We start from the raw sequence: 21,794 nt of genomic DNA, 5'->3' as shown, positions 1-21,794 counted from the left end.
TTGTAGTAATTATGCTTCCAAAAAGTTGACTCTGCACTAATTTGATCTCATATTTAATGCTTTTTTAAAAAATGTTGTAGATTTAAGCAGAAAATGAGAATTGTTAAAATACTTGAATGTATTTTGAGACAAATGTCTTGTTTATGATTTTCAGTTTTGTTCAAAGTAAATAAAGCAACAGTTTTTCAATAACAGAAGAATATGTAAAAGTATGGTATTTGGGGTAAAAGGCACAATAATTAACATGATAATAAATGTCATATTAGATTGGGTGTCCACCTTAGTCCACCATCATATTTACAATGAAACCATCAGATTTAAAAAATATGATAATAATCATATCATGAAATAAAAATATATGTATTGGTTTTTATTACTGTAAAGCATTATTAAATTATTATGTGATCTCATTCAATGCTTTCAGAATCTTTACTTTAAAAAAGTTTATGTATTTTTAAAATATACTTTTATAATAACATATTTTAATATTTATTGGACAATAATGACTTATTTTATTCATCAAAATAAACAGAAAATACGGCAAACTTTGCTAAAGAGATTTTTTTGAACAAGTATTAATTTAGACTAATTTTTTATTAGGGTGTGCCTTTAGCCCCATTGTACCCTTTTTTAAATTGTGCATAGGCTACTATTAATATGGTCTTAGTAAAATATCATAATGTTATATATACTAATATTCTCAGACAATTGATTATGACGGGAAATATACTTTACAGGAGTTAAAGTGTGACAAACTGTAATAATATTCTATGATGATTTACCCGCTGGAGCTTTGAATCCATGTTTACAATGTTGAACGGGCTTTAGCCTCCCTTTGCTCTTTCTCACTCTGTCTTTTTTTTGTGTGAAGTCATTGGGGGTTTTTTTGTCTACAAAGTGTGCCGACAACAGCAAAGTTGGTGTTGTTTATATTAGATCAGATCAGGTAGGCTACAATCATTTGATTTATACAATTCATTATCTTCCAAGAACGTGGATATTTTTTGCACAAGTTGCTAGCACTATTAGAAGACCAGGAGCAAAATATTACCGACAAAAATACAAAAACAATTCCGCGGATCAAGCACCTTCTGTAACGTGGATTGTAGTTTGTAATCTACCTGTTAATGGGATGTCGTCTCTACAGAGAGCGGGCACTGCCACAGGGATCGATGCCGTGGAGCGAGCGGGAAAACACGGAGCGGATTAGTGCAATTCGTGGATTTTTTGCGGAACAGAACGCTTTTATGGGAATCCCCTGGGGGTAAGGGAGGGAAGCGGGCAAGCGGGGCAGCTCAGCCGATGAGGGCAGAGGGGCAGTGGCTCTAGCCACCGGTCCACCCCCCTGTGCACGGCCCTGAGGAGAGCCGCTTTCTCTCAGACGGCTGGTCAGGAGGTTTGGAGACACGGTTCTGAGGACCGACCCAGACACAGATCCAGGAGCTTCTACACATTTAGCACTTCTGTCTTCTGAGTTTTGTGTTTCTGTGTCCACAGGTCAGACTGACAGGAAGAGGGAGTGGCAGAGCGGCAGCCGGCTGAGCCAGGACGATGGACGTCCGTCCACTCCATCTAAACTCTTTCGCAGAGGTCAGAATAGGCTTTTATTGAAGAAGTTATGGCTCAGTTAAGAAATAATGAACGTCTTTGAAAATAGAAAGTTGGGGGGAAAAAATAAAGTAACAACTTGATTATTAATCATGTCCAAATCATCTTTGTCCCTCTCTGACAATATAGTGAGGCGGTTCTGTAGAGAGTCGTTGAGCCTTAGCAGCAGAGGCTCGTACATCGTCGAGTGGAGGTGGAGTGGCGAAAGACCGGATAGCCTAAGCGAACAGGGCAGTTGCAGCCACTGTAGTTTGTCCTGGTCCGACAGCCCCGAAGAGTGGATGTGGCCTCTGCTGCCAGGTCAAGTTCCCGTCGAGCCAACGGAGACTTCATATGGCCTTAAGGAGGTTTCATCATTGAACGAGAGCTCAACAGGTGAGACTGAAATAAAGCTGGGCAGTGTAAAGCGTACAGATGGAGATTTTGCTATTTCATGCGTAAGACAGTCACAGTACAGGCACATTTAATTTTTTTTCTGGATTTAACAGTAAAATGTAAGGTATGCCATTATATCATTGCCTATTTTGACGTCAGAGATGTTTCTAATAATTCAGCTTTGTTTTCTTCATTTCAGAAAAACCTGCAGAATGTAAGAAGAGGAAAGGAGATCGTTCTTTCCTCAGGAACGTGTGTCAGGCTATGAGGCGCTCGTTCCTCTGCTGTTGTCTCAGTGCTGAGGATGTTGTGGAGCCGTTTGTTCCTCCAGCGGATCTGGAGCCAGAACCCGATCCTGATCCATCATCACCTGATCCAGATCACTCCGGCGTCAAGCCAAATAATGGTCAATCCACAGACATTATTTCTCCAACATTGTTTTAAACAGTATATTATTATTGTCTTGTTTGCACTGATATTTTTAATATAAAACAAAGGATCTAGCAAGCTCATATATTTCTCATATTTTGTTTTTCAGACTCCTTTGAGACTCTCTATACCGTGGGAGAGATGATTGGATCCGGAGGATTCGGAAGAGTGTTCAAGGGAACACGGAAACTTGATGGCAAAAGGGTAAAGCAATCTCGCTGAATTGTACAAGCAGGCGCTTGAACACTGTTACTGTTATTGAACACTGCTTTTTTGTGTGTTTTTTTTGCAGATTGCCATCAAGCAGATGCGCAAGATTAACAACGATCGTTATCTTGTTATTGTAAGTTGGTCAAAAGTTGAATGTGTATTTGTTGTTTAAGTGCTGATTACTGTGGTCAATACACCTGTAGGAAGCATTAGGTGTAAATGTAATAGATCAGTAAACCTGGAAAGGCTCTGATGATCGTATCTATAAACATGATATGTTTTCTTCAGATTTTTACCCAGCTAACCTTCTGTCTACTACTTTTCTCTAGCCTGGGCATCCCACACCTCTCGTTACAGAAGTGGCGCTGCTGCTCATGATGAGGCAAGAACCCATGAGCCCCTACGTCATACGACTGTACGACTGGTTTGAACATCCTCGGACATTCGACCTCATAATGGAGTTCCCTGAACCCTGCGAGAACCTGCTGGTCTTCATCCATCGTGATCCTCCACTGGATGAAACAATCGCACGGGTCTTCATGCAACAGGCTTTGCAGGCAGTGCAACACTGCATCGAGCATGGCGTATTTCATAATGACGTTCATCCACAGAATTTCCTGGTGAAGACAAACACGCTAGAGCTCAAGTTGATAGACTTTGGCTGCGGTCATCTACTTAGTGGTGATGGCTACGAGAGCAAAATATACCGTGGTGAGTATTTTTGGAGTGTGGAAACCTGGATGTAGTGACTTTCTGATTATTTGATGCTTTGAAGAAATTGCTCAACAATGTGCAAATGTCTTGCTTACAGGATTACTGGGTTACACCCCGCCTGAAGTCTTCACTGAACCTCTATTCCACGCCATCCCAACAAATGTCTGGGCTCTAGGCGTGTTGTTGTACGAGATGGTGAACGCACGTCGTCCCTTTGGCAATAGAACGGAAATCACACAAGCCAAAGTTACATTTCGGAACTCCAACCTATCCAAAGGTGAGTGAAAAATATTGATAACATTGATAAACACACACACATAAAGCAAAGGCTCTGTTTAGAAACAGGTAAAGGTGAAGTATGTAAGATTTTTCAAGTTTAAATACATTCAGATTATTCTCCATCAGATGCTGTTTTAATAGATGCCCCAACATTTGTGTCACATGACTAACCAGCTCTCTCCTTAATAAAATTTGTACAGAATGCAGTGATCTGATTAGCCAGTGCCTAGCCCGGGATCCAATGAAACGGCCAACGTTAGAGCAGATGTTACAAAATGAATGGATCACAAATGATCCGGAGATGTTCAGGAGATTCACTCGATCAGTGATTTCAGGTGTGAGGAAGTGTAACAGACAGAGCAGGATTATTATCATTTTTCTTCAATTCTGGATTATTTGTAGTGAGGTTTTCAAATTTGTGTTCATTGTTATAGTCAAGTCAGCTTCATTTATACAGCGCTTTATACAATACAGATTGTTTCAGAGCGGCTTCACAGTAATAAACAGGAAAATAACACATAGTGATGCAACTGGAGGCCTGTACAGACGAGAGATTGTGCGAAGAGGTTCTTCTGAGTTTTCTGTTTCTGTGTCCACAGGTTTGAGGGAGTGGCAGAGCGGCAGCTGGCAGAGCCCAGGACGTCCTTTCCACTCCATCTAAACGCTTTCGTTTAAAGTTTTCGGGCTTGAGCTCGAGACTTGACCCGAAGCCTGAAGTCCAACCCCGACCTGACAGGAACCCAAGCCGCCGCACCAGAGATCAGAGCCGGCCCACGTCTGAGCAAGAACATGAGAGACCGAAGACTGGAAAGAGTCATCAAGTCATCACAGCCACATTTGCTTTGTTTAGTCAGAACAACTCATCTTTATTTATATAGTTGTCACATACTGACTGTGAATTTTGAAGGGACTGAACATGGGCATGTGCACACAACAAACTGTTTCCACCATTACACATACACACAAACTAATGCCGTGTTCCAGGCGACCCGTGTTTTTCCAACCTTCTTCCCTAAAAGTGCACCAGTCAAACCCGTGACTTCCCACCCGTGAACTCGTACTAGATCGATGTACTCCCAGTTACGAGCTCTGACGTCACACTAGCCCGCGAAGCAACAATGGCAGCCCCTACGGATGCGGTGTTTATGAAAGTCGTACATTAAAAGCCAAATCGTTTTTTAAAATAAGGTATTGCTCTAACGTTATTCATCCGCAAATGCTATGCATTATCAGCAGCTTTTCTAGCCGTAGCTCGTTTTCAGGCCATTGAGTGCAAGAATAAAATAATACCAAATACATTTCCAAATATACAAATAACATAAAATAAAAGGTATAACAGCTTCTCTTGCCTTATGCGCCACTTTTCTCCTCTGTTTCCCTCAAATAAGCAAGGAGTGAGCACCTTTGGCGATAGAAGTGATTGTAAATGAGCATAAGCCCCGTACGGTCCGCCACGCTTTGTTTACATCAAGCTACCGCTCAGGCAGTTCGGCGTGACTTTGCCTGGAACGCTACAAAGTCGTCAGTTGTAGTTTGAAGTCGTAACTTACGGGCTCAGAAACCTGCCTGGAACGCAGCAGATGTGCCATCCTGATGTAGTTGTGTGTTTGTAGCCCTGATGTCGGTGTTGTAACATCCCGTTCGTTGTCCCAAGTTGTTAGTTTCATTGTTTTGTTTGTTTAATGCTGGAATTTGCTTAAATGTTCAGTGACGCATGCCGTTCTAATATCATTACACAGAGAAGAACACCAAAAATACTTTACACCATAAGAGTTTATTTAATTTCATTCAGTTATCAGTTTAACCCAAATGCATTTCAAACAGCTAAACATCCCTTCTGGTTCACCTCTGTCGCGGCAATTCTCAATCCGTTTGTCTGACTTCACCACGGACAATTCAAAACAACTCCCAGTTGTTAATATAAAACTACAGTATCTCGAGGTAATTCCCTTCTCGAATACATCTAACACAATTTCAATACTTCGAGGTAACTCCTCTCCCGAAGTAAGGTGACGGCGTCCCGTCGAGAAGCTACTATCACTAGCGTTTACTCAACACACGAGCACACAGGTCTTTAGCATCTATACACTCTCACCGTCCTTCTCAGGTGTACGCTGGTCTCTGCAGACTCTTATTATTACAGCCTCACCCCGAGAACGGCTCTATAGTCTTCCAACTAGGGCTGCGCAATATATCGAAATATCGCAAATGTACATATCGCAATATGCATGTCACAAGGGCACGCAATATCTGAATGATTTTAATAGGCTACTTCAACATTGTGAAAAGTGTACGTTTTAGGTCGATGCATATAGCAGAGAATAGACTGAGCACACGACTTATGTGACTTGCTTGACGTTAAAAAGAGTTATTAAACGCAATAACTTGCGAAAAACAACTCCTTGCAGTCTCGTGCTGTCTGACACTCACCGAAACGTGCGCACAAGCCGCTCTTTTATTTTGTGTCTTGTTACACACTCGAACTGTCAAATACACACACAGTTGTGTCAAAATGGCTGTCTTGATGAGTATTCATGTAAACACAGTCGGTTATGCTTTAAGTGAAAGATATCAGTTGGGGAAATAAATAGATTTGACAGACTTGAAACAATATCGTATCGCATTATTTAACAAGGATATCGCATTTTTCTTCAATATCGCACAGCCCTACTTCCAACACTATCACTGTCTCTGCTGTGATCTATTGAGCGCAGAATCTTTAGTACTTCTATTCCTCAGCTGCGCAGCATATATACCTGACACCACTCCCAAGTTGCTCTTTGCTGAAATGAAGTTTTATTCACGGCAGGGAGATCACTGGTCACAACAACCAAATGAGTCTCCTGAACAGAAAGATGCATGTACATTTATGTTTCTTACAGTTGATTGAAAATCAATGTTACTCAAGCCTTCTTAACTGTGGTTGGTTCTGGTGATTGGTTTAAGGTAATCAAATGACTACACCTTTTTGGCTAAGTCTACATGGTCTTTGACCTGAACATCCTTTTTTTCTGTAGTGTCATGCTAAATAACCCTTTGACCATTTCTGAGGCCGTTATATAAAATATTTCCATCACACCTCTCACATGCCACACCAGTACACATGGAAAGTAGCCATATTTAAACTAGCATTTGCTCATCAAAAATTACTCCATCGGGTTCTGACCTCATAGGGGAGGGAGAGAGCCTGGGATGGAAGTGTTTTCTTCTATGTTTTGTCTTTATTGTTTTGAGCTCTGTACATGTTAATAAATGTAAATAATATATGTTGTTGAGTTGAAATGTCATGAAGGTTTGTTTGTTTATGCCTTGTCACCTGTTTGTAACTTATAGGTTTTCCCCTTAAATGATATGTTCCAAAAATAGGATGAGCCAAAGCCTTTAAAAGAGGCAGCCATTTTAGGGCAGGGGAGGGAGTGTGAGGAGAGATTCAATCTCGTTTGTGGTTTTTGGTCCTGTACATCGGCATAGCCAATTTACATTTGTGTATTGCAAGTTTATTTTCCTCTGTATTATATTTTGATTATTTTTGCTACTGAATATTTTTATTTCTTTCCACCTTGGGAGTTAAAACCACTCTGGACTGTGTATTTTTGTCCCTGTCACGTATTTTACACCTCTGTCCGCTGGTACATCCTGACAATAGTGTCTTATATATGACGCGATGACCCCTTTGAATAAAAGTATAATTTGTTTGTTGAACGCACAGGCTTGCAAAGTACACTTCTTTTGACTCGTACACTTCCACAGGAGTTGATACATGCGCAGTTTTGAGCAATCTCTCGCCACGAGTTACAACCCATGTAAATATCTTTGTATTCTTCTTTAATGCTAGAGTTGTTAAAATGAGGGTACTTTCTAACCTTCAACTATCTTGTGAATCGACGCACCAAGGGCACGGTTGCCACATTGTGGATAAACTAATTACTAATCAAATTTGCGTCATGCGCTCTGTACGCTGACTCTCCTGCATACTTTGGCCTTTGGAATGATTTCGGTCAATCTTGAAGCTTACAGGAACAGTTTCCCAAAAACAAATAAAAAGTTCTGTCCTGAAACTCTAGATGGCGCAGGCTGACAGGTCCTTAAAGGTGCAGTGCGTATATTTTCTGAGAAACGCTGTTGAAAAACGATCAGACCGAGCACTAAAACACACGTGTAGCCAATCAGCAGTGAGGGGCGTGTCCACTCATGAGAGGGGAGGTGCCTGTACGGCATAGCATGTTTGTGAAGTTGGGGGTGGCTCTATCAAGATTGGGGTGTGATCCTTTTGGGTGTGTGTTTGTTTTGGTGATTTCAAATATCAACAGTGTTTCTCAAAATTTGCTTACTGCACCTTTAACTCAATCTGCCTGCAATCACATCATTCTCTTTAGAGCACATCTGATTGGTTCCTGCTGTATCAGTAGCCAATGAGCTGTCATGCTCAACCTTCAAATGCTTTGTTAACATTTGCTGTAGTTTTAGAAACCCTCCACTTTTGCCAGCTCCACCTGTATTAACTGAAATCAAAAAGAATTAGATTAAATCTGACATTTTTGGTAACGTTGCATGTCAAATTACACATAAAACGTGTGATTTCTAGTAAAATGTTTCACTTTGTTAAACTTTGATAATCAAGTAGTCTAGCAGGAGAAATGGTTCCCATGTATCCGCTTGGCAGTTTTTTGTAACCTGTTTTTTGGGACCCTAATGGTTTCTTGTTAAGAATTTTTGACGTTGCCATTAGGTCAACTAATGTCCCACGGGGTTCGTTTGGCGGCCATCTTGAATTGATGTCAATGTGAGTGGCGAAAACACAGATTTTCATAACTCCTAAACAGTGTTGCCACAGTTACTTTGAAAAAGTAATCTGATTACTGATTACTCCTTTAAAAAGTAACTTAGTTACTTTACAGATTACTTGATTTTAAAAGTAACTAAGTTCGATTACAAGTTACTTTATTAGTTACATTCAGCAGTTGCCGACAACACCTCTGCAGCCTCAACATAAAAATGAGAATGACCACCGTTTTTGCCAACACTCACTTTATTGGAAGTGCATTTTTAACAGTATCGTCAACAATGTATCTCCTGACATTTTAAGTTGAAATTAAAAAATACTTCCTGAAAAAAAACATGTTTTAATAAAAAATGTAATAAAAACTGTCTTTCTTGACTTCACTTAACATAAATACTCTCCCTGAGCAGGGTTTTTTTCCTGGCTCAAAATGAGGCGGAGGTGGTCAAATCCTGCTTGACCCTGCTTGCGTGGCTTTTGCCAATTAATTGTCAGTTTTAGGGCTTTGTTATAAATTTTTTGTGTGCTTCGATCATTAAATAATTATGAATTTAATCCCTTTTGAAATTATCACTTTGCAGTGTGTAAGATTACAGCTAACACCTTTAAATATTTAAATATACATTCAATTCAGTAAATAACTGAAACAAGCACAACAAACTGGCAAAATAAAAGGGTATCATTCATATATTTCTACATCACTATAGAATATCTGTACGTCTGTGTTTGTGGAACTAATAGTCACTCTTTTAATTGTTAAACACAATCCAGAATTACACACTCATTATAGAAAAAACAATAAATTAATAAAAATATATAATCAGCTATGACAAAAATATATAATACGTTTTTGCTCAGTTTGGGCTTCGGAATAAAATTGAGGTGTTTTTTTTCCCTTTTTGAAAATATTGGCATTATTCACCAATAATGCCATAGTATATGTGCCATAAAAGCCTGAAGTATGAAACTCAACTAAACACACACATATATAAACTTACATTTTAATACCCTGAAACAAGTTAAAATAATAAGAACTACAAAAATACAAGGAAACATTATTTAATCCTTTTTTTTATTCATATGCAATAATATAGCAAAATATAGTAAAAATAAATAAAAAATCCATTTTGATGCATGCAGAGTAAGGTAGCCAGATTTCTGAAATGGAAACCGGGGACATTTCCCAATTGATTGGTCAAAATATCACTAAGAAATCTCATTTGTTATTGGGCCTGTCTATTCATTAAAAACAGGGACAATATATTTTTGAATGTTTTTTGTTGTCGTTGTGGGCTCTCTATATTATTATTATTAACATTAATAATTATTATGATTTAGTTTGATTATTACGATTTTTGGTCTGGTTTTAATACAATTCACTGCACCCGCAAAAACAAAACAATCAAACAATGAAAACAGTTAATAGTAAAACCACCACTGTAAATCACAAGCCGTTCAAAACAATATTAGAACATGACTTAACAAAAACACATTACACAAATAAAACAACATAAATATGATATGATGAATAAAACTATTTAACAAATGTAATTGTATTTAATACTTTCATTTTCAGAAGTGTATACTGTATAAATTACTTTTTTAACTTCAAATGTTTTGTTACGTTTGTTTTTGAAAATAACTCTTTAATTGGTCTTGTTATTTTGCATTTTAGGCTTATTTTAAGCATGTGTTTAAGTATGTGTATTCTGCATTTATGTATTTGTTGTGAGCTAGGGTTAGGTGTAATTGTTTAGTTTATATATATATATATATATATATATATATATATATATATATATATATATATATATATATATATATATATATATATATATATATATATATATATATATATATATATATTTACAATAAAACCATCAGATTTAAAAAATATGATAATGATCATATCATGAAATAAAAATATATGTATTGGTTTTTATTACTGTAAAGCATTATTAAATTATTATGTGATCTCATTCAATGCTTTCAGAATCTTTACTTAAAAAAAGTTTATGTATTTTTAAAATATACTTTTATAATAATATATATATGACCAAGTAGAGTCAGCCTAGCTCACAGCGCCATCTGCTGGAGAAATAATCACTACACGATTGCTCCAGCAGTTGCTGTTTGTTGGGCTTTTTTGCAATGTAAATGCGGGTTGTTTTGAATGAGCTGTAAAACGGGGACATTTCCGGAAAACGGGGACGTCTGGTAATTGCAGAGATATCTAGCATTTGAGTCAATGAAACATGTTCAGACTTTTTATTAAAGATTAAGTTTGTAACTATTCAATAAATGTGTTCAGATCGATGTGCGGTCACGTGCTCTGTTCATATGAATGATTCGCGTTTTAGTTGCTATGGCGACGCGTGTTATGAATTCAGACTCTTGTGCACGCACACCGATCTCGATCTGTTGTTGAGAGAGACGAGGCGAATTCACAAACTTTTGCAGAGTATTTTCTGTGCTGACTTTGAGATTTTGAAGCTGTTTGGACGATTCCTGAGACAAGACTTTTATTCTGGAAGAACATCGCAGGAGATATCATTTACACAGAGTTATATTTTTGAGTTTTAGTTCTTATTATTTCTAAGGATAGTGCTATCTTATTGTTCTTTTCTTTTTTTTCGAGTTTGATTTCTTTTTTGTTTTTCTTTTCTTTTCTTTTCTTTTCTGGGAGGAGTATTTTTGAGGAGAGTTTATTGTATTGTATTGTATTGTGTTGTGTTGTGTTGTGTTTTGTGTTTTGTATTGCTTTTATTCCAGATTGGAGGAGGATGTCGATGGCGAATATGATGGGTGAAACAGGAGGTGGTGAGTGCTTTAGGTTTTTAATGTGTTTATGGGATGTAATGTTACTGAAATATTCCAGCCTCAGGCCGCTCCAGATCCAGGAGAGCCAGGGCCGTGCACAGACATTTGGTGGGGCAGTGGCCCAAACCAAAAAAATGGGCAATATAAGGGGGTTGAGTGTCATCTTAATGTAAAGATTGAATAGCAAACCTTTTACAATCATATTGTGAATACAATTGTTAGGCTTTAGGGCTAATTCAATTTATGTTGTAGTAATTATGCTTCCAAAAAGTTGACTCTGCACTAATTTGATCTCATATTTAATGCTTTTTTAAAAAATGTTGTAGATTTAAGCAGAAAATGAGAATTGTTAAAATACTTGAATGTATTTTGAGACAAATGTCTTGTTTATGATTTTCAGTTTTGTTCAAAGTAAATAAAGCAACAGTTTTTCAATAACAGAAGAATATGTAAAAGTATGGTATTTGGGGTAAAAGGCACAATAATTAACATGATAATAAATGTCATATTAGATTGGGTGTCCACCTTAGTCCACCATCATATTTACAATGAAACCATCAGATTTAAAAAATATGATAATAATCATATCATGAAATAAAAATATATGTATTGGTTTTTATTACTGTAAAGCATTATTAAATTATTATGTGATCTCATTCAATGCTTTCAGAATCTTTACTTAAAAAAAGTTTATGTATTTTTAAAATATACTTTTATAATAACATATTTTAATATTTATTGGACAATAATGACTTATTTTATTCATCAAAATAAACAGAAAATACGGCAAACTTTGCTAAAGAGATTTTTTTGAACAAGTATTAATTTAGACTAATTTTTTATTAGGGTGTGCCTTTAGCCCCATTGTACCCTTTTTTAAATTGTGCATAGGCTACTATTAATATGGTCTTAGTAAAATATCATAATGTTATATATACTAATATTCTCAGACAATTGATTATGACGGGAAATATACTTTACAGGAGTTAAAGTGTGACAAACTGTAATAATATTCTATGATGATTTACCCGCTGGAGCTTTGAATCCATGTTTACAATGTTGAACGGGCTTTAGCCTCCCTTTGCTCTTTCTCACTCTGTCTTTTTTTTGTGTGAAGTCATTGGGGGTTTTTTTGTCTACAAAGTGTGCCGACAACAGCAAAGTTGGTGTTGTTTATATTAGATCAGATCAGGTAGGCTACAATCATTTGATTTATACAATTCATTATCTTCCAAGAACGTGGATATTTTTTGCACAAGTTGCTAGCACTATTAGAAGACCAGGAGCAAAATATTACCGACAAAAATACAAAAACAATTCCGCGGATCAAGCACCTTCTGTAACGTGGATTGTAGTTTGTAATCTACCTGTTAATGGGATGTCGTCTCTACAGAGAGCGGGCACTGCCACAGGGATCGATGCCGTGGAGCGAGCGGGAAAACACGGAGCGGATTAGTGCAATTCGTGGATTTTTTGCGGAACAGAACGCTTTTATGGGAATCCCCTGGGGGTAAGGGAGGGAAGCGGGCAAGCGGGGCAGCTCAGCCGATGAGGGCAGAGGGGCAGTGGCTCTAGCCACCGGTCCACCCCCCTGTGCACGGCCCTGAGGAGAGCCGCTTTCTCTCAGACGGCTGGTCAGGAGGTTTGGAGACACGGTTCTGAGGACCGACCCAGACACAGATCCAGGAGCTTCTACACATTTAGCACTTCTGTCTTCTGAGTTTTGTGTTTCTGTGTCCACAGGTCAGACTGACAGGAAGAGGGAGTGGCAGAGCGGCAGCCGGCTGAGCCAGGACGATGGACGTCCGTCCACTCCATCTAAACTCTTTCGCAGAGGTCAGAATAGGCTTTTATTGAAGAAGTTATGGCTCAGTTAAGAAATAATGAACGTCTTTGAAAATAGAAAGTTGGGGGGAAAAAATAAAGTAACAACTTGATTATTAATCATGTCCAAATCATCTTTGTCCCTCTCTGACAATATAGTGAGGCGGTTCTGTAGAGAGTCGTTGAGCCTTAGCAGCAGAGGCTCGTACATCGTCGAGTGGAGGTGGAGTGGCGAAAGACCGGATAGCCTAAGCGAACAGGGCAGTTGCAGCCACTGTAGTTTGTCCTGGTCCGACAGCCCCGAAGAGTGGATGTGGCCTCTGCTGCCAGGTCAAGTTCCCGTCGAGCCAACGGAGACTTCATATGGCCTTAAGGAGGTTTCATCATTGAACGAGAGCTCAACAGGTGAGACTGAAATAAAGCTGGGCAGTGTAAAGCGTACAGATGGAGATTTTGCTATTTCATGCGTAAGACAGTCACAGTACAGGCACATTTAATTTTTTTTCTGGATTTAACAGTAAAATGTAAGGTATGCCATTATATCATTGCCTATTTTGACGTCAGAGATGTTTCTAATAATTCAGCTTTGTTTTCTTCATTTCAGAAAAACCTGCAGAATGTAAGAAGAGGAAAGGAGATCGTTCTTTCCTCAGGAACGTGTGTCAGGCTATGAGGCGCTCGTTCCTCTGCTGTTGTCTCAGTGCTGAGGATGTTGTGGAGCCGTTTGTTCCTCCAGCGGATCTGGAGCCAGAACCCGATCCTGATCCATCATCACCTGATCCAGATCACTCCGGCGTCAAGCCAAATAATGGTCAATCCACAGACATTATTTCTCCAACATTGTTTTAAACAGTATATTATTATTGTCTTGTTTGCACTGATATTTTTAATATAAAACAAAGGATCTAGCAAGCTCATATATTTCTCATATTTTGTTTTTCAGACTCCTTTGAGACTCTCTATACCGTGGGAGAGATGATTGGATCCGGAGGATTCGGAAGAGTGTTCAAGGGAACACGGAAACTTGATGGCAAAAGGGTAAAGCAATCTCGCTGAATTGTACAAGCAGGCGCTTGAACACTGTTACTGTTATTGAACACTGCTTTTTTGTGTGTTTTTTTTTGCAGATTGCCATCAAGCAGATGCGCAAGATTAACAACGATCGTTATCTTGTTATTGTAAGTTGGTCAAAAGTTGAATGTGTATTTGTTGTTTAAGTGCTGATTACTGTGGTCAATACACCTGTAGGAAGCATTAGGTGTAAATGTAATAGATCAGTAAACCTGGAAAGGCTCTGATGATCGTATCTATAAACATGATATGTTTTCTTCAGATTTTTACCCAGCTAACCTTCTGTCTACTACTTTTCTCTAGCCTGGGCATCCCACACCTCTCGTTACAGAAGTGGCGCTGCTGCTCATGATGAGGCAAGAACCCATGAGCCCCTACGTCATACGACTGTACGACTGGTTTGAACATCCTCGGACATTCGACCTCATAATGGAGTTCCCTGAACCCTGCGAGAACTTGCTGGTCTTCATCCATCGTGATCCTCCACTGGATGAAACAATCGCACGGGTCTTCATGCAACAGGCTTTGCAGGCAGTGCAACACTGCATCGAGCATGGCGTATTTCATAATGACGTTCATCCACAGAATTTCCTGGTGAAGACAAACACGCTAGAGCTCAAGTTGATAGACTTTGGCTGCGGTCATCTACTTAGTGGTGATGGCTACGAGAGCAAAATATACCGTGGTGAGTATTTTTGGAGTGTGGAAACCTGGATGTAGTGACTTTCTGATTATTTGATGCTTTGAAGAAATTGCTCAACAATGTGCAAATGTCTTGCTTACAGGATTACTGGGTTACACCCCGCCTGAAGTCTTCACTGAACCTCTATTCCACGCCATCCCAACAAATGTCTGGGCTCTAGGCGTGTTGTTGTACGAGATGGTGAACGCACGTCGTCCCTTTGGCAATAGAACGGAAATCACACAAGCCAAAGTTACATTTCGGAACTCCAACCTATCCAAAGGTGAGTGAAAAATATTGATAACATTGATAAACACACACACATAAAGCAAAGGCTCTGTTTAGAAACAGGTAAAGGTGAAGTATGTAAGATTTTTCAAGTTTAAATACATTCAGATTATTCTCCATCAGATGCTGTTTTAATAGATGCCCCAACATTTGTGTCACATGACTAACCAGCTCTCTCCTTAATAAAATTTGTACAGAATGCAGTGATCTGATTAGCCAGTGCCTAGCCCGGGATCCAATGAAACGGCCAACGTTAGAGCAGATGTTACAAAATGAATGGATCACAAATGATCCGGAGATGTTCAGGAGATTCACTCGATCAGTGATTTCAGGTGTGAGGAAGTGTAACAGACAGAGCAGGATTATTATCATTTTTCTTCAATTCTGGATTATTTGTAGTGAGGTTTTCAAATTTGTGTTCATTGTTATAGTCAAGTCAGCTTCATTTATACAGCGCTTTATACAATACAGATTGTTTCAGAGCGGCTTCACAGTAATAAACAGGAAAATAACACATAGTGATGCAACTGGAGGCCTGTACAGACGAGAGATTGTGCGAAGAGGTTCTTCTGAGTTTTCTGTTTCTGTGTCCACAGGTTTGAGGGAGTGGCAGAGCGGCAGCTGGCAGAGCCCAGGACGTCCTTTCCACTCCATCTAAACGCTTTCGTTTAACGTTTTCGGGCTTGAGCTCGAGACTTGACCCGAAGCCTGAAGTCCAACCCCGACCTGACAGGAACCCAAGCCGCCGCACCAGAGATCAGAGCCGGCCCACGTCTGAGCAAGAACATGAGAGACCGAAGACTGGAAAGAGTCATCAAGTCATCACAGCCACATTTGCTTTGTTTAGTCAGAACAACTCATCTTTATTTATATAGTTGTCACATACTGACTGTGAATTTTGAAGGGACTGAACATGGGCATGTGCACACAACAAACTGTTTCCACCATTACACATACACACAAACTAATGCCGTGTTCCAGGCGACCCGTGTTTTTCCAACCTTCTTCCCTAAAAGTGCACCAGTCAAACCCGTGACTTCCCACCCGTGAACTCGTACTAGATCGATGTACTCCCAGTTACGAGCTCTGACGTCACACTAGCCCGCGAAGCAACAATGGCAGCCCCTACGGATGCGGTGTTTATGAAAGTCGTACATTAAAAGCCAAATCGTTTTTTAAAATAAGGTATTGCTCTAACGTTATTCATCCGCAAATGCTATGCATTATCAGCAGCTTTTCTAGCCGTAGCTCGTTTTCAGGCCATTGAGTGCAAGAATAAAATAATACCAAATACATTTCCAAATATACAAATAACATAAAATAAAAGGTATAACAGCTTCTCTTGCCTTATGCGCCACTTTTCTCCTCTGTTTCCCTCAAATAAGCAAGGAGTGAGCACCTTTGGCGATAGAAGTGATTGTAAATGAGCATAAGCCCCGTACGGTCCGCCACGCTTTGTTTACATCAAGCTACCGCTCAGGCAGTTCGGTGTGACTTTGCCTGGAACGCTACAAAGTCGTCAGTTGTGGTTTGAAGTCGTAACTTACGGGCTCAGAAACCTGCCTGGAACGCAGCAGATGTGCCATCCTGATGTAGTTGTGTGTTTGTAGCCCTGATGTCGGTGTTGTAACATCCCGTTCGTTGTCCCAAGTTGTTAGTTTCATTGTTTTGTTTGTTTAATGCTGGAATTTGCTTAAATGTTCAGTGACGCATGCCGTTCTAATATCATTACACAGAGAAGAACACCAAAAATACTTTACACCATAAGAGTTTATTTAATTTCATTCAGTTATCAGTTTAACCTAAATGCATTTCAAACAGCTAAACATCCCTTCTGGTTCACCTCTGTCGCGGCAATTCTCAATCCGTTTGTCTGACTTCACCACGGACAATTCAAAACAACTCCCAGTTGTTAATATAAAACTACAGTATCTCGAGGTAATTCCCTTCTCGAATACATCTAACACAATTTCAATACTTCGAGGTAACTCCTCTCCCGAAGTAAGGTGACGGCGTCCCGTCGAGAAGCTACTATCACTAGCGTTTACTCAACACACGAGCACACAGGTCTTTAGCATCTATACACTCTCACCGTCCTTCTCAGGTGTACGCTGGTCTCTGCAGACTCTTATTATTACAGCCTCACCCCGAGAACGGCTCTATAGTCTTCCAACTAGGGCTGCGCAATATATCGAAATATCGCAAATGTACATATCGCAATATGCATGTCGCAAGGGCACGCAATATCTGAATGATTTTAATAGGCTACTTCAACATTGTGAAAAGTGTACGTTTTAGGTCGATGCATATAGCAGAGAATAGACTGAGCACACGACTTATGTGACTTGCTTGACGTTAAAAAGAGTTATTAAACGCAATAACTTGCGAAAAACAACTCCTTGCAGTCTCGTGCTGTCTGACACTCACCGAAACGTGCGCACAAGCCGCTCTTTTATTTTGTGTCTTGTTACACACTCGAACTGTCAAATACACACACAGTTGTGTCAAAATGGCTGTCTTGATGAGTATTCATGTAAACACAGTCGGTTATGCTTTAAGTGAAAGATATCAGTTGGGGAAATAAATAGATTTGACAGACTTGAAACAATATCGTATCGCATTATTTAACAAGGATATCGCATTTTTCTTCAATATCGCACAGCCCTACTTCCAACACTATCACTGTCTCTGCTGTGATCTATTGAGCGCAGAATCTTTAGTACTTCTATTCCTCAGCTGCGCAGCATATATACCTGACACCACTCCCAAGTTGCTCTTTGCTGAAATGAAGTTTTATTCACGGCAGGGAGATCACTGGTCACAACAACCAAATGAGTCTCCTGAACAGAAAGATGCATGTACATTTATGTTTCTTACAGTTGATTGAAAATCAATGTTACTCAAGCCTTCTTAACTGTGGTTGGTTCTGGTGATTGGTTTAAGGTAATCAAATGACTACACCTTTTTGGCTAAGTCTACATGGTCTTTGACCTGAACATCCTTTTTTTCTGTAGTGTCATGCTAAATAACCCTTTGACCATTTCTGAGGCCGTTATATAAAATATTTCCATCACACCTCTCACATGCCACACCAGTACACATGGAAAGTAGCCATATTTAAACTAGCATTTGCTCATCAAAAATTACTCCATCGGGTTCTGACCTCATAGGGGAGGGAGAGAGCCTGGGATGGAAGTGTTTTCTTCTATGTTTTGTCTTTATTGTTTTGAGCTCTGTACATGTTAATAAATGTAAATAATATATGTTGTTGAGTTGAAATGTCATGAAGGTTTGTTTGTTTATGCCTTGTCACCTGTTTGTAACTTATAGGTTTTCCCCTTAAATGATATGTTCCAAAAATAGGATGAGCCAAAGCCTTTAAAAGAGGCAGCCATTTTAGGGCAGGGGAGGGAGTGTGAGGAGAGATTCAATCTCGTTTGTGGTTTTTGGTCCTGTACATCGGCATAGCCAATTTACATTTGTGTATTGCAAGTTTATTTTCCTCTGTATTATATTTTGATTATTTTTGCTACTGAATATTTTTATTTCTTTCCACCTTGGGAGTTAAAACCACTCTGGACTGTGTATTTTTGTCCCTGTCACGTATTTTACACCTCTGTCCGCTGGTACATCCTGACAATAGTGTCTTATATATGACGCGATGACCCCTTTGAATAAAAGTATAATTTGTTTGTTGAACGCACAGGCTTGCAAAGTACACTTCTTTTGACTCGTACACTTCCACAGGAGTTGATACATGCGCAGTTTTGAGCAATCTCTCGCCACGAGTTACAACCCATGTAAATATCTTTGTATTCTTCTTTAATGCTAGAGTTGTTAAAATGAGGGTACTTTCTAACCTTCAACTATCTTGTGAATCGACGCACCAAGGGCACGGTTGCCACATTGTGGATAAACTAATTACTAATCAAATTTGCGTCATGCGCTCTGTACGCTGACTCTCCTGCATACTTTGGCCTTTGGAATGATTTCGGTCAATCTTGAAGCTTACAGGAACAGTTTCCCAAAAACAAATAAAAAGTTCTGTCCTGAAACTCTAGATGGCGCAGGCTGACAGGTCCTTAAAGGTGCAGTGCGTATATTTTCTGAGAAACGCTGTTGAAAAACGATCAGACCGAGCACTAAAACACACGTGTAGCCAATCAGCAGTGAGGGGCGTGTCCACTCATGAGAGGGGAGGTGCCTGTACGGCATAGCATGTTTGTGAAGTTGGGGGTGGCTCTATCAAGATTGGGGTGTGATCCTTTTGGGTGTGTGTTTGTTTTGGTGATTTCAAATATCAACAGTGTTTCTCAAAATTTGCTTACTGCACCTTTAACTCAATCTGCCTGCAATCACATCATTCTCTTTAGAGCACATCTGATTGGTTCCTGCTGTATCAGTAGCCAATGAGCTGTCATGCTCAACCTTCAAATGCTTTGTTAACATTTGCTGTAGTTTTAGAAACCCTCCACTTTTGCCAGCTCCACCTGTATTAACTGAAATCAAAAAGAATTAGATTAAATCTGACATTTTTGGTAACGTTGCATGTCAAATTACACATAAAACGTGTGATTTCTAGTAAAATGTTTCACTTTGTTAAACTTTGATAATCAAGTAGTCTAGCAGGAGAAATGGTTCCCATGTATCCGCTTGGCAGTTTTTTGTAACCTGTTTTTTGGGACCCTAATGGTTTCTTGTTAAGAATTTTTGACGTTGCCATTAGGTCAACTAATGTCCCACGGGGTTCGTTTGGCGGCCATCTTGAATTGATGTCAATGTGAGTGGCGAAAACACAGATTTTCATAACTCCTAAACAGTGTTGCCACAGTTACTTTGAAAAAGTAATCTGATTACTGATTACTCCTTTAAAAAGTAACTTAGTTACTTTACAGATTACTTGATTTTAAAAGTAACTAAGTTCGATTACAAGTTACTTTATTAGTTACATTCAGCAGTTGCCGACAACACCTCTGCAGCGTCAACATAAAAATGAGAATGACCACCGTTTTTGCCAACACTCACTTTATTGGAAGTGCATTTTTAACAGTAACGTCAACAATGTATCTCCTGACATTTTAAGTTGAAATTAAAAAATACTTCCTGAAAAAAAACATGTTTTAATAAAAAATGTAATAAAAACTGTCTTTCTTGACTTCACTTAACATAAATACTCTCCCTGAGCAGGGTTTTTTTCCTGGCTCAAAATGAGGCGGAGGTGGTCAAATCCTGCTTGACCCTGCTTGCGTGGCTTTTGCCAATTAATTGTCAGTTTTAGGGCTTTGTTATACATTTTTTGTGTGCTTCGATCATTAAATAATTATGAATTTAATCCCTTTTGAAATTATCACTTTGCAGTGTGTAAGATTACAGCTAACACCTTTAAATATTTAAATATACATTCAATTCAGTAAATAACTGAAACAAGCACAACAAACTGGCAAAATAAAAGGGTATCATTCATATATTTCTACATCACTATAGAATATCTGTACGTCTGTGTTTGTGGAACTAATAGTCACTCTTTTAATTGTTAAACACAATCCAGAATTACACACTCATTATAGAAAAAACAACAAATTAATAAAAATATATAATCAGCTATGACAAAAATATATAATACGTTTTTGCTCAGTTTGGGCTTCGGAATAAAATTGAGGTGTTTTTTTTCCCTTTTTGAAAATATTGGCATTATTCACCAATAATGCCATAGTATATGTGCCATAAAAGCCTGAAGTATGAAACTCAACTAAACACACACATATATAAACTTACATTTTAATACCCTGAAACAAGTTAAAATAATAAGAACTACAAAAATACAAGGAAACATTATTTAATCCTTTTTTTTATTCATATGCAATAATATAGCAAAATATAGTAAAAATAAATAAAAAATCCATTTTGATGCATGCAGAGTAAGGTAGCCAGATTTCTGAAATGGAAACCGGGGACATTTCCCAATTGATTGGTCAAAATATCACTAAGAAATCTCATTTGTTATTGGGCCTGTCTATTCATTAAAAACAGGGACAATATATTTTTGAATGTTTTTTGTTGTCGTTGTGGGCTCTCTATATTATTATTATTAACATTAATAATTATTATGATTTAGTTTGATTATTACGATTTTTGGTCTGGTTTTAATACAATTCACTGCACCCGCAAAAACAAAACAATCAAACAATGAAAACAGTTAATAGTAAAACCACCACTGTAAATCACAAGCCGTTCAAAACAATATTAGAACATGACTTAACAAAAACACATTACGCAAATAAAACAACATAAATATGATATGATGAATAAAACTATTTAACAAATGTAATTGTATTTAATACTTTCATTTTCAGAAGTGTATACTGTATAAATTACTTTTTTAACTTCAAATGTTTTGTTACGTTTGTTTTTGAAAATAACTCTTTAATTGGTCTTGTTATTTTGCATTTTAGGCTTATTTTAAGCATGTGTTTAAGTATGTGTATTCTGCATTTATGTATTTGTTGTGAGCTAGGGTTAGGTGTAATTGTTTAGTTTATATATATATATATTTACAATAAAACCATCAGATTTAAAAAATATGATAATGATCATATCATGAAATAAAAATATATGTATTGGTTTTTATTACTGTAAAGCATTATTAAATTATTATGTGATCTCATTCAATGCTTTCAGAATCTTTACTTAAAAAAAGTTTATGTATTTTTAAAA

The sequence above is a fragment of the Gobio gobio genome (assembly GCF_949357685.1).
Source record: "Gobio gobio genome assembly, chromosome: 22".
NCBI lineage: Eukaryota > Metazoa > Chordata > Actinopteri > Cypriniformes > Gobionidae > Gobio > Gobio gobio.
This window is presented reverse-complemented; position numbering follows the sequence as displayed.